This window comes from Leiobunum rupestre, chromosome 6 (genome assembly GCF_980474605.1).
Source record: "Leiobunum rupestre chromosome 6, qqLeiRupe1.1.hap1, whole genome shotgun sequence".
Lineage (NCBI taxonomy): Eukaryota > Metazoa > Arthropoda > Arachnida > Opiliones > Sclerosomatidae > Leiobunum > Leiobunum rupestre.
In genome coordinates this window covers 8,814,671-8,821,625 of record NC_143389.1, presented here as the reverse complement: position 1 = coordinate 8,821,625, position 6,955 = coordinate 8,814,671, and positions in this window count along the sequence as shown.

Here is a 6,955-nt window from a genome sequence, read left to right as displayed (position 1 = left end):
AAAGTTAATTAATTTTACCCAATGACTTAGATGAACACTTCTCTCTATTTCAATTAGGAACTTATACATGAGTATTGATTTTAAATCCTAAAAGTTAATTAATTTTACCCAATGACTTCGATGAACACTTCTCTCTATTTCAATTAGGAACTTATACATGAGTATTGATTTTAAATCCTAAAAGTTAATTAATTTTACCCAATGACTTAGATGAACACTTCTCTCTATTTCAATTAGGAACTTATACATGAGTATTGATTTTAAATCCTAAAAATTAATTAATTTTACCCAATGACTTAGATGAACACTTCTCTCTATTTCAATATGGAACTTATACATGACTATTGATTTTAAATCCTAAAAATTAATTAATTTTACCCAATGACTTAGATGAACACTTCTCTCTATTTCAATATGGAACTTATACATGAGTATTGATTTTAAATCCTAAAAATTAATTAATTTTACCCAATGACTTAGATGAACACTTCTCTCTATTTCAATATGGAACTTATACATGAGTATTGTTTTTAAATCCTAAAATATAATTAATTTTACCCAATGACTTAGATGAACACTTCTCTCTATTTCAATATGGAACTTATACATGAGTATTGATTTTAAATCCTAAAAATTAATTAATTTTACCCAATGACTTAGATGAACACTTCTCTCTATTTCAATATGGAACTTATACATGAGTATTGATTTTAAATCCTAAAAATTAATTAATTTTACCCAATGACTTAGATGAACACTTCTCTCTATTTCAATATGGAACTTATACATGAGTATTGATTTTAAATCTTAAAAAATAATTAATTTTACCCAATGACTTAGATGAACACTTCTCTCTATTTCAATATGGAACTTATACATGAGTATTGATTTTAAATCCTAAAAATTAATTAATTTTACCCAATGACTTAGATGAACACTTCTCTCTATTTCAATATGGAACTTATACATGAGTATTGATTTTAAATCCTAAAAGTTAATTAATTTTACCCAATGACTTAGATGAACACTTATCTCTATTTCAATTAGGAACTTATACATGAGTATTGATTTTAAATCCTAAAAGTTAATGAATTTTACCCAATGACTTATATGAACACTTCTCTCTATTTCAATTAGGAACTTATACATGAGTATTGATTTTAAATCCTAAAAGTTAATTAATTTTACCCAATGACTTAGATGAACACTTCTCTCTATTTCAATTAGGAACTTATACATGAGTATTGATTTTAAATCCTAAAAAATAATTAATTTTACCCAATGACTTAGATGAACACTTCTCTCTAATTCAATATGGAACTTATACATGAGAATTGATTTTAAATCCTAAAAATTAATTAATTTTACCCAATGACTTAGATGAACACTTATCTCTATTTCAATTAGGAACTTATACATGAGTATTGATTTTAAATCCTAAAAGTTAACTAATTTTACCCAATGACTTAGATGAACACTTATCTCTATTTCAATTAGGAACTTATACATGAGTATTGATTTTAAATCCTAAAAGTTAATTAATTTTACCCAATGACTTAGATGAACACTTCTCTCTATTTCAATATGGAACTTATACATGAGTATTGATTTTAAATCCTAAAAATTAATTAATTTTACCCAATGATTTAGATGAACACTTCTCTCTATTTCAATATGGAACTTATACATGAGTATTGATTTTAAATCCTAAAAGTTAACTAATTTTACCCAATGACTTAGATGAACACTTATCTCTATTTCAATTAGGAACTTATACATGAGTATTGATTTTAAATCCTAAAAGTTAATTAATTTTACCCAATGACTTAGATGAACACTTCTCTCTATTTCAATTAGGAACTTATACATGAGTATTGATTTTAAATCCTAAAAGTTAATTAATTTTATTCAATGACTTAGATGAACACTTCTCTCTATTTCAATTAGGAACTTATACATGAGTATTGATTTTAAATCCTAAAAGTTAATTAATTTTACCCAATGACTTAGATGAACACTTCTATCTATTTCAATTAGGAACTTATACATGAGTATTGATTTTAAATCCTAAAAATTAATTAATTTTACCCAATGACTTAGATGAACACTTCTCTCTATTTCAATATGGAACTTATGCATGAGTATTGATTTTAAATCCTAAAAATTAATTAATTTTACCCAATGACTTAGATGAACACTTATCTCTATTTCAATATGGAACTTATACATGAGTATTGATTTTAAATCCTAAAAATTAATTATTTTTACCCAATGACTTAGATGAACACTTCTCTCTATTTCAATATGGAACTTATACATGACTATTGATTTTAAATCCTAAAAATTAATTAATTTTACCCAATGACTTAGATGAACACTTCTCTCTATTTCAATATGGAACTTATACATGAGTATTGATTTTAAATCCTAAAAATTAATTAATTTTACCCAATGACTTAGATGAACACTTCTCTCTATTTCAATATGGAACTTATACATGAGTATTGATTTTAAATCCTAAAATATAATTAATTTTACCCAATGACTTAGATGAACACTTCTCTCTATTTCAATATGGAACTTATACATGAGTATTGATTTTAAATCCTAAAAATTAATTAATTTTACCCAATGACTTAGATGAACACTTCTCTCTATTTCAATATGGAACTTATACATGAGTATTGATTTTAAATCCTAAAAATTAATTAATTTTACCCAATGACTTAGATGAACACTTCTCTCTATTTCAATATGGAACTTATACATGAGTATTGATTTTAAATCTTAAAAAATAATTAATTTTACCCAATGACTTAGATGAACACTTCTCTCTATTTCAATATGGAACTTATACATGAGTATTGATTTTAAATCCTAAAAATTAATTAATTTTACCCAATGACTTAGATGAACACTTCTCTCTATTTCAATATGGAACTTATACATGAGTATTGATTTTAAATCCTAAAAGTTAATTAATTTTACCCAATGACTTAGATGAACACTTATCTCTATTTCAATTAGGAACTTATACATGAGTATTGATTTTAAATCCTAAAAGTTAATTAATTTTACCCAATGACTTATATGAACACTTCTCTCTATTTCAATTAGGAACTTATACATGAGTATTGATTTTAAATCCTAAAAGTTAATTAATTTTACCCAATGACTTAGATGAACACTTCTCTCTATTTCAATTAGGAACTTATACATGAGTATTGATTTTAAATCCTAAAAATTAATTAATTTTACCAAATGACTTAGATGAACACTTCTCTCTAATTCAATATGGAACTTATACATGAGAATTGATTTTAAATCCTAAAAATTAATTAATTTTACCCAATGACTTAGATGAACACTTATCTCTATTTCAATTAGGAACTTATACATGAGTATTGATTTTAAATCCTAAAAGTTAACTAATTTTACCCAATGACTTAGATGAACACTTATCTCTATTTCAATTAGGAACTTATACATGAGTATTGATTTTAAATCCTAAAAGTTAATTAATTTTACCCAATGACTTAGATGAACACTTCTCTCTATTTCAATATGGAACTTATACATGAGTATTGATTTTAAATTCTAAAAATTAATTAATTTTACCCAATGATTTAGATGAACACTTCTCTCTATTTCAATATGGAACTTATACATGAGTATTGATTTTAAATCCTAAAAGTTAACTAATTTTACCCAATGACTTAGATGAACACTTATCTCTATTTCAATTAGGAACTTATACATGAGTATTGATTTTAAATCCTAAAAGTTAATTAATTTTACCCAATGACTTAGATGAACACTTCTCTCTATTTCAATATGGAACTTATACATGAGTATTGATTTTAAATCCTAAAAGTTAACTAATTTTACCCAATGACTTAGATGAACACTTATCTCTATTTCAATTAGGAACTTATACATGAGTATTGATTTTAAATCCTAAAAGTTAATTAATTTTACCCAATGACTTAGATGAACACTTCTCTCTATTTCAATTAGGAACTTATACATGAGTATTGATTTTAAATCCTAAAAGTTAATTAATTTTATTCAATGACTTAGATGAACACTTCTCTCTATTTCAATTAGGAACTTATACATGAGTATTGATTTTAAATCCTAAAAGTTAATTAATTTTACCCAATGACTTAGATGAACACTTCTCTCTATTTCAATTAGGAACTTATACATGAGTATTGATTTTAAATCCTAAAAATTAATTAATTTTACCCAATGACTTAGATGAACACTTCTCTCTATTTCAATATGGAACTTATGCATGAGTATTGATTTTAAATCCTAAAAATTAATTAATTTTACCCAATGACTTAGATGAACACTTATCTCTATTTCAATATGGAACTTATACATGAGTATTGATTTTAAATCCTAAAAATTAATTATTTTTACCCAATGACTTAGATGAACACTTCTCTCTATTTCAATATGGAACTTCTACATGAGTATTGATTTTAAATCCTAAAAATTAATTAATTTTACCCAATGACTTAGATGAACACTTCTCTCTATTTCAATATGGAACTTATACATGAGTATTGATTTTAAATCCTAAAAATTAATTAATTTTACCCAATGACTTAGATGAACACTTCTCTCTATTTCAATATGGAACTTATACATGAGTATTGATTTTAAATCCTAAAAATTAATTATTTTTACCCAATGACTTAGATGAACACTTCTCTCTATTTCAATATGGAACTTCTACATGAGTATTGATTTTAAATCCTAAAAATTAATTAATTTTACCCAATGACTTAGATGAACACTTCTCTCTATTTCAATATGGAACTTATACATGAGTATTGATTTTAAATCCTAAAAATTAATTAATTTTACCCAATGACTTAGATGAACAATTCTCTCTATTTCAATATGGAACTTATACATGAGTATTGATTTTAAATCCTAAAAATTAATTAATTTTACCCAATGACTTAGATGAACACTTCTCTCTATTTCAATATGGAACTTATACATGAGTATTGATTTTAAATCCTAAAAGTTAACTAATTTTACCCAATGACTTAGATGAACACTTATCTCTATTTCAATTAGGAACTTATACATGAGTATTGATTTTAAATCCTAAAAGTTAATTAATTTTACCCAATGACTTAGATGAACACTTCTCTCTATTTCAATATGGAACTTATACATGAGTATTGATTTTAAATCCTAAAAGTTAACTAATTTTACCCAATGACTTAGATGAACACTTATCTCTATTTCAATTAGGAACTTATACATGAGTATTGATTTTAAATCCTAAAAGTTAATTAATTTTACCCAATGACTTAGATGAACACTTCTCTCTATTTCAATTAGGAACTTATACATGAGTATTGATTTTAAATCCTAAAAGTTAATTAATTTTATTCAATGACTTAGATGAACACTTCTCTCTATTTCAATTAGGAACTTATACATGAGTATTGATTTTAAATCCTAAAAGTTAATTAATTTTACCCAATGACTTAGATGAACACTTCTCTCTATTTCAATTAGGAACTTATACATGAGTATTGATTTTAAATCCTAAAAATTAATTAATTTTACCCAATGACTTAGATGAACACTTCTCTCTATTTCAATATGGAACTTATGCATGAGTATTGATTTTAAATCCTAAAAATTAATTAATTTTACCCAATGACTTAGATGAACACTTATCTCTATTTCAATATGGAACTTATACATGAGTATTGATTTTAAATCCTAAAAATTAATTATTTTTACCCAATGACTTAGATGAACACTTCTCTCTATTTCAATATGGAACTTCTACATGAGTATTGATTTTAAATCCTAAAAATTAATTAATTTTACCCAATGACTTAGATGAACACTTCTCTCTATTTCAATATGGAACTTATACATGAGTATTGATTTTAAATCCTAAAAATTAATTAATTTTACCCAATGACTTAGATGAACACTTCTCTCTATTTCAATATGGAACTTATACATGAGTATTGATTTTAAATCCTAAAAATTAATTATTTTTACCCAATGACTTAGATGAACACTTCTCTCTATTTCAATATGGAACTTCTACATGAGTATTGATTTTAAATCCTAAAAATTAATTAATTTTACCCAATGACTTAGATGAACACTTCTCTCTATTTCAATATGGAACTTATACATGAGTATTGATTTTAAATCCTAAAAATTAATTAATTTTACCCAATGACTTAGATGAACAATTCTCTCTATTTCAATATGGAACTTATACATGAGTATTGATTTTAAATCCTAAAAATTAATTAATTTTACCCAATGACTTAGATGAACACTTCTCTCTATTTCAATATGGAACTTATACATGAGTATTGATTTTAAATCCTAAAAATTAATTAATTTTACCCAATGACTTAGATGAACACTTCTCTCTATTTCAATATGGAACTTATACATGAGTATTGATTTTAAATCCTAAAAATTAATTAATTTTACCCAATGACTTAGATGAACACTTCTCTCTATTTCAATATGGAACTTATACATGAGTATTGATTTTAAATCCTAAAAGTTAATTAATTTTACCCAATGACTTAGATGAACACTTCTCTCTATTTCAATTAGGAACTTATACATGAGTATTGATTTTAAATCCTAAAAATTAATTAATTTTACCCAATGACTTAGATGAACACTTCTCTCTAATTCAATATGGAACTTATACATGAGAATTGATTTTAAATCCTAAAAGTTAACTAATTTTACCCAATGACTTAGATGAACACTTATCTCTATTTCAATTAGGAACTTATACATGAGTATTGATTTTAAATCCTAAAAGTTAATTAATTTTACCCAATGACTTAGATGAACACTTCTCTCTATTTCAATTAGGAACTTATACATGAGTATTGATTTTAAATCCTAAAAATTAATTAATTTTACCCAATGA